The sequence below is a fragment of the Oncorhynchus gorbuscha genome, unplaced genomic scaffold (genome assembly GCF_021184085.1).
Source record: "Oncorhynchus gorbuscha isolate QuinsamMale2020 ecotype Even-year unplaced genomic scaffold, OgorEven_v1.0 Un_scaffold_1536, whole genome shotgun sequence".
Taxonomy (NCBI): domain Eukaryota; kingdom Metazoa; phylum Chordata; class Actinopteri; order Salmoniformes; family Salmonidae; genus Oncorhynchus; species Oncorhynchus gorbuscha.
The window spans coordinates 127501-135046 of NW_025746284.1; positions in this window are offsets into that span (position 1 = coordinate 127501).

The window sequence follows — 7546 nt, forward strand, 5'->3', positions numbered from 1 at the left end:
TCTTATATTATTAGCATACGGCCGACTGTTATTCTTATATTATTAGCATACGGCCGACTGTTATTCTTATATTATTAGCATACGGCCGACTGTTATTCTTATATTATTAGCATACGGCCGACTGTTATTCTTATATTATTAGCATACGGCCGACTGTTATTCTTATATATTATTAGACTGTTATTCTTATATTATTAGCATACGGCCGACTGTTATTCTTATATTATTAGCATACGGCCGACTGTTATTCTTATATTATTAGCATACGGCCGACTGTTATTCTTATATTATTAGCATACGGCCGACTGTTATTCTTATATCATTAGCATACGGCCGACTGTTATTCTTATATTATTAGCATACGACTGTTATTCTTATATTATTAGCATACGGCCGACTGTTATTCTTATATTATTAGCATACGGCCGACTGTTATTCTTATATTATTAGCATACGGCCGACTGTTATTCTTATATTATTAGCATACGGCCGTAGCCCAGGCGAAGGCCCTCCCTAACATCAGCGTGATGAGGTATGCTATCTTCGAGCAGTCCGAAGCGTTCCTTATAGGTAAGCGGGGTTCTCTGGAAACCGTGGTGGTCTTGCTGCTGACAGCCGGGTTACTGAGGGGATGCGAGGTTACCATCATGGTAGGCTGCCTAACAGACAACCCGTAGAATTGCTCCAGCAATGTGTTCAGCGCTCGGTCATGGCGTTCGGACAAGATCTGGAACCCTACCGTAAGACCACGAAGAAACTCCTCATGCCTTCCAATGGGGTCTCCTTGGGAGGAGACGGCGTTGCGAAGCTGGTCTGAGTCTGCTGGCTCCGTCAGGTCTGTCAGATCCAGTTCGTACTGTCAATGCTCAGGAGAAGACAGAAATGCAGACAGTTTTGAAGTAACAAAAGTTTATTACAAAAACAGGAGGGGAGGGCAGGCATACGACAGGTCAGTAATCCAGAGCAGGCTGAATGGTAAGGAATGGCAGGCTCAGGGTCAGAGCAGGCAGAATGGTAAGGAACAGGCTCAGGGTCAGCAGGCAATGGTAAGGGAACGGCAGGCTCAGGGTCAGAGCAGGCAGAATGGTAAGGAACGGCAGGCTCAGGGTCAGAGCAGGCAGAATGGTAAGGAATGGCAGGCTCAGGGTCAGAGCAGGCAGAATGGTAAGGAACGGCAGGCTCAGGGTCAGAGCAGGCAGAATGGTAAGGAACGGCAGGCTCAGGGTCAGAGCAGGCAGAATGGTAAGGAATGGCAGGCTCAGGGTCAGAGCAGGCAGAATGGTAAGGAACGGCAGGCTCAGGGTCAGAGCAGGCAGAATGGTAAGGAACGGCAGGCTCAGGGTCAGAGCAGGCAGAATGGTAGGGTACGGCAGGCTCAGGGTCAGAGCAGGCAGAATGGTAAGGTACGGCAGGCTCAGGGTCAGAGCAGGCAGAATGGTAAGGAACGGCAGGCTCAGGGTCAGAGCAGGCAGAATGGTAAGGTACGGCAGGCTCGGGTTCAGAGCAGTCTTGTCTTGGAGGTATGCTAACCTCCCCTGTTAGTGTAATGGTGAGAGGTTAGCATGTCTTGGAGGTATGCTAACCTCCCCTGTTAGTGTAATGGTGAGAGGTTAGCATGTCTTGGAGGTGTGATATTGCTGTGTCTATAACTTTCTCACTCAATATTATTCACGATTAATTCAGGACTGTCCGTAATCATGGTAGCATCCACATTAATGTAAAAGTGTGGAGGACTATGTACAAAAAGTGCTGTAATTTCTAAACGGGTCACCCAATATGGATGAAAAAATAACCTCACATTAAAACTGATACTCAGCACTTTAACCTCATGGTCATTGTATCATTTCAAATTCAAAGTGCTGGAGTACAGAGCCAAAACACAAACAAAATGGTCGCTGTCCCAATAATTACGGAGGGCAGTGTGTGTGTGTGTGTGTGTGTGTGTGTGTGTGTGTGTGTGTGTGTGTGTGTGTGTGTGTGTGTGTGTGTGTGTGTGTGTGTGTGTGTGTGTGTGTGTGTGTGTGTGTGTGTGTGTGTGTGTGTGTGTGTGTGTGTGTGTGTGTGTGTGTGTGTGTGTGTGTGTGTGTGTGTGTGTGTGTGTGTGTGTGTGTGTGTGTGTGGAAGGACAAAGATAGTTTGTCTGAGTGTTTGGGGTGATCCATCAGGCATGACAATCTCTCTCTCCAGACCTCCCCTCTGACGAGAGAGAGAGGGACAGAGAGAAAGGGAAGGAGAGATGGAGGACAACGAGAGAAAGAGAGAGAGACAGAGACAGAGAAAGAGAGAACAAGAGAGAGAGAGAGATTACTTGACACATTGGAAAGAATTACAAAACAACAGAGCAAACTAGAATGCTATTTGGCCCTAAACAGAGAGTACACCGAGGCAGAATACCTGACCACTGTGACTGACCCAAACTTCAGGAAAGCTTTGACTATGTACAGACTCAGTGAGCATAGCCTTGCTATTGAGAAAGGCCGCCGTAGGCAGACCTGGCTCTCAAGAGAAGATAGGCTATGTGCTCACTGCCCACAAAATGTACACGGTATACTTCTGGCCCTTCTTTGGACACTGTGTTAACTAACCTCCAGACGAGCTTCAATGCCATACAACTCTCCTTCCGTGGCCTACAACTGCTCTTGATTGCAACTAAAACTAAATGCATGCTATTCAACCGATCATTGCCCGCACCTGCCCGCCCGTCCAGCATCACTACTCTGGACGGCTCTGACTTAGAATACGTGGATAACTACAAATACCTTGGTGTCTGGTTAGACTGTAAACTCTCCTTCCAGACCCACATTAAGCATCTCCAATCAAAAATTACATCTAGAATCGGCTTCCTATTTCGCAACAAAGCTTCCTTCACTCATGCTGCCAAACATACCCTCGTAAAACTGACCATCCTACCGATCCTTGACTTCGGCGATGTCATCTATAAAATAGCCTCCAACACTCTACTCAGCAAACTGGATGTAGTCTATCACAGTGCCATCCGTTTTGTCACCAAAGCCCCATATACTACCCACCACTGCGACCTCTACGCTCTCGTTGGCTGGCCCTCGCTTCATACTCGTCGCCAAACCCACTAGCTACAGGTTATCTACAAGTCTCTGCTAGGTAAAGCCCCGCCCTATCTCAGCTCGCTGGTCACCATAGCAGCACCCACTCGTAGCACACGTTACCAACAGGTAAATCTCACTGGTCACCCCCAAAGCCAATTCCTCATTTGGTTGCCTTTCCTTCCAGTTCAATGCTGCCACTGACTGGAACGAACTGCAAAAATCACTGAAGCTGGAGATTCCCATCTCCCTCACTAGCTTTAAGAACCAGCTGTCAGAGCAGCTCACAGATCACTGCACCTGTTCATAGCCCATCTGTATACAGCCCATCTATCTACCTCATCCCCATACTGTATTGATTTATTTTGCTCCTTTTGCACCACAGTATCTCTACTTGCACATCCATCTTCTGCACATCTACCATTCCAGTGTTTAATTGCTATATTGTAATTACTTCGCCACCATGGCCTATTTATTGCCTTAACTCCCTTATTTGACCGTATTTGCACTCACTGTATATAGACTTTGTTTTCTTTTTTTCCCCCTATTGCCTATTTCCTATCCTTTGCAAATGTTAACATATTTTTCCCATGCCAAAAAACCCTTTGAATTGAATTGGATTGATAGAGAGCGTGAGAGAGAGAGAGAAAGAGAGAGAGAGGATGGAAAGAGAGAGAGAAAGAGCTGTGGGGTGAGACAGGGATGCAGCTTGAGCCCCACCCTCATCAACATATACAGTACCAGTCCACATTTTGGACTCACCTACTCATTCAAGGGGTTTTATTTATTTCTTATTATTTTCTACATTGTGCAAAAATAGTGAAGATATCAAAACTATGAAATAACACATATGGAATCATGTAGTAACCAAAAACGTGTGAAACAAATCAAAATATATGTTATATTTGAGATTCTTCAAAGTAGCCACCATTTTGCCTTGATGACAGCTTTGAACACTCTTGACATTTTCTCAACCAGTTTCATGAGGTAGTCACCTGGAATGCATTTGAATTAACAGGTGTGCCTTGTTAAAAGTTCATTCATTTATTTCCTTAATGTGTTTGAGCCAATCAGCTATACCAGGCGGTGTCAGGGGAATGCCCTAAAACTGTTAAAGACTCCAGCCAGCCAGCCTAGTCATAGACTGTTCTCTCTGCTACCACACGGCAAGCTGTACCGGAGCACCAAGGCAAATTTTGGACTCACCAAAAAGAGAGGCTTCTAAACAGCTTCTACCCCCAAGCCATAAGACTCCTGAACATCTAATGAAATGGCTACCCAGACTATTCACATTGCCCCCCCTCCCTCCCTTCTACGATGCTGCTACTCTCTGTTGTTATCATCTCTGCATAGTCACTTTAATAACTCTACCTACATGTACATATTACCTCAACTAACAGGTGTCCCTGCACATTGACTCTTTACCAGTACCCCCCTGTATAGTCTCGCTATAGTTATTTTACTGCTGCTCTTTAATTACTTGTTAATTTTATTTCTTACTCTTATCCACTTAGACTGCATTGTTGGTTAGGGGCTCGTAAGTAAGCATTTCACTGTAAGGTCTACTACACCTGTTGTATTCGGCATTTCACTGTAAGGTCTACTACACCTGTTGTATTCGGCATTTCACTGTAAGGTCTACTACACCTGTTGTATTCCTCGGCATTTCACTGTAAGGTCTACTACACCTGTTGTATTCGGCATTTCACTGTAAGGTCTACTACACCTGTTGTATTCCTCATTTCACTGTAAGGTCTACTACACCTGTTGTATTCATTTCACTGGCATTTCACACTGTAAGGTCTACTACACCTGTTGTATTCGGCGCATGTGACTAATAACATTTCACTGTGGTCTATTTGAAACAGTGGCGGGGTGGTCACTACACCTGGTTGTTGTTTGAATCCCAGATTGTCTCTTTCAGACCGTTCATTTCACTTAAAGGAGCAGTATGTCATTACAGTTTGACATTCTGGCAACATAAAATGAAGGTTTTTAGCACCGTGATACAAATATTATCTGATTGTCAGCACGATTGGATAGTTTTAGTGTTTTGGGATGTTTTTGACAGCAAAGCAGAACTAAAAATCAACCCCATTGTATTTTCTTGTTAAGAGCTATACTGTAGATGTAACTGGTCTGGTCTGCCAAAATCATCACTTCAAAGTGGAGTCACACGTCCAAAAGATACAGGTTTCTCCTCAAAATGTTTTCAAATGCTGTGTTACTGAAGACTAACAAACCAAAAACGTTCTGCAGACATGCTGACTACCATGTCTGTCTTCTTATCTCCCTATACCACCACAAAACAAACAAAAATAGTTGTGTGATGGGGAAATTCTATTGGACAGGCAGTTTTCACACTGCACTGTCTGATGCCACCACTTCTGGTACGTCTGAAAAAATGTCTGAGACAAAGACGCCTCCCCAGTGATTAGTCCTGTTGAAATGTAGATCACCCTACTGAGACCTTAAAGACGTCTCCCAGTGATTAGTCCTGTTGAAATGTAGAGGATCACCCTACTGAGACCTTAAAGACGTCTCCCCAGTGATTAGTCCTGTTGAAATGTAGAGGATCACCCTACTGAGACCTTAAAGACGTCTCCCCAGTGATTAGTCCTGTTGAAATGTAGAGGATCACCCTACTGAGACCTTAAAGACGTCTCCCCAGTGATTAGTCCTGTTGAAATGTAGAGGATCACCCTACTGAGACCTTAAAGACGTCTCCCCAGTGATTAGTCCTGTTGAAATGTAGAGGATCACCCTACTGAGACCTTAAAGACGTCTCCCCAGTGATTAGTCCTGTTGAAATGTAGAGAATCACCTTACTGAGACCTTAAAGACGTCTCCCAGTGATTAGTCCTGTTGACATGTAGAGGATCACCTTACTGAGACCTTAAAGACGTCTCCCCAGTGATTAGTCCTGTTGACATGTAGAGGATCACCCTACTGAGACCTTAAAGACACCCTCTCCCGTCTCCCCAGTGATTAGTCCTGTTGACATGTAGAGGATCACCCTACTGAGACCTTAAAGACGTCTCCCAGTGATTAGTCCTGTTGAAATGTAGAGATCACCCTACTGAGACCTTAAAGACGTCTCCCAGTGATTAGTCCTGTTGAAATGTAGAGGATCACCCTACTGAGACCTTAAAGACGTCTCCCCAGTGATTAGTCCTGTTGAAATGTAGAGGATCACCTACTGAGACCTTAAAGACGTCTCCCAGTGATTAGTCCTGTTGACATGTAGAGGATCACCCTACTGAGACCTTAAAGACGTCTCCCCAGTGATTAGTCCTGTTGAAATGTAGAGGATCACCCTACTGAGACCTTAAAGACGTCTCCCCAGTGATTAGTCCTGTTGAAATGTAGAGGATCACCCTACTGAGACCTTAAAGACTCCCCAGTGATTAGTCCTGTTGAAATGTAGAGGATCACCCTACTGAGTCTCCCCAGTGATTAGTCCTGTTGAAATGTAGAGGATCACCCTACTGAGACCTTAAAGACGAAATCTCCCCTGAGACCTGATTAGTCCTGTTGAAATGTAGAGGATCACCTTACTGAGATTAGTCCTGTTGAAATGTAGAGGATCACCCCTACTGAGACCTCCCCAGTGATTAGTCCTGTTGACATGTAGAGGATCACCCTACTGAGACCTTAAAGACGTCTCCCCAGTGATTAGTCCTGTTGAAATGTAGAGGATCACCCTACTGAGACCTTAAAGACGTCTCCCCAGTGATTAGTCCTGTTGAAATGTAGAGGATCACCCTACTGAGACCTTAAAGACGTCTCCCCAGTGATTAGTCCTGTTGACATGTAGAGGATCACCCTACTGAGACCTTAAAGAGGATCACCCTACTGAGACCTTAAAGACTCCCCAGTGATTAGTCCTGTTGAAATGTAGAGGATCACCCTACTGAGACCTTAAAGACGCTCTCCCCAGTGATTAGTCCTGTTGACATGTAGAGGATCACCCCTACTGAGACCTTAAAGACGTCTCCCCAGTGATTAGTCCTGTTGAAATGTAGAGGATCACCCTACTGAGACCTTAAAGACGTCTCCCCAGTGATTAGTCCTGTTGAAATGTAGAGGATCACCCTACTGAGACCTTAAAGACGCTCCCCAGTGATTAGTCCTGTTGAAATGTAGAGGATCACCCTACTGAGACCTTAAAGACGTCTCCCAGTGATTAGTCCTGTTGAAATGTAGAGGATCACCCTACTGAGACCTTAAAGACGCTCTCCCCAGTGATTAGTCCTGTTGAAATGTAGAGGATCACCCTACTGAGACCTTAAAGACGTCTGATTAGTCCTGTTGACATGTAGAGGATCACCCTACTGAGACCTGATTAGTCCTGTTGAAATGTAGAGGATCACCCTACTGAGACCTTAAAGACGTCTCCCCAGTGATTAGTCCTGTTGACATGTAGAGGATCACCCTACTGAGACCTTAAAGACGTCTCCCCAGTGATTAGTCCTGTTGACATG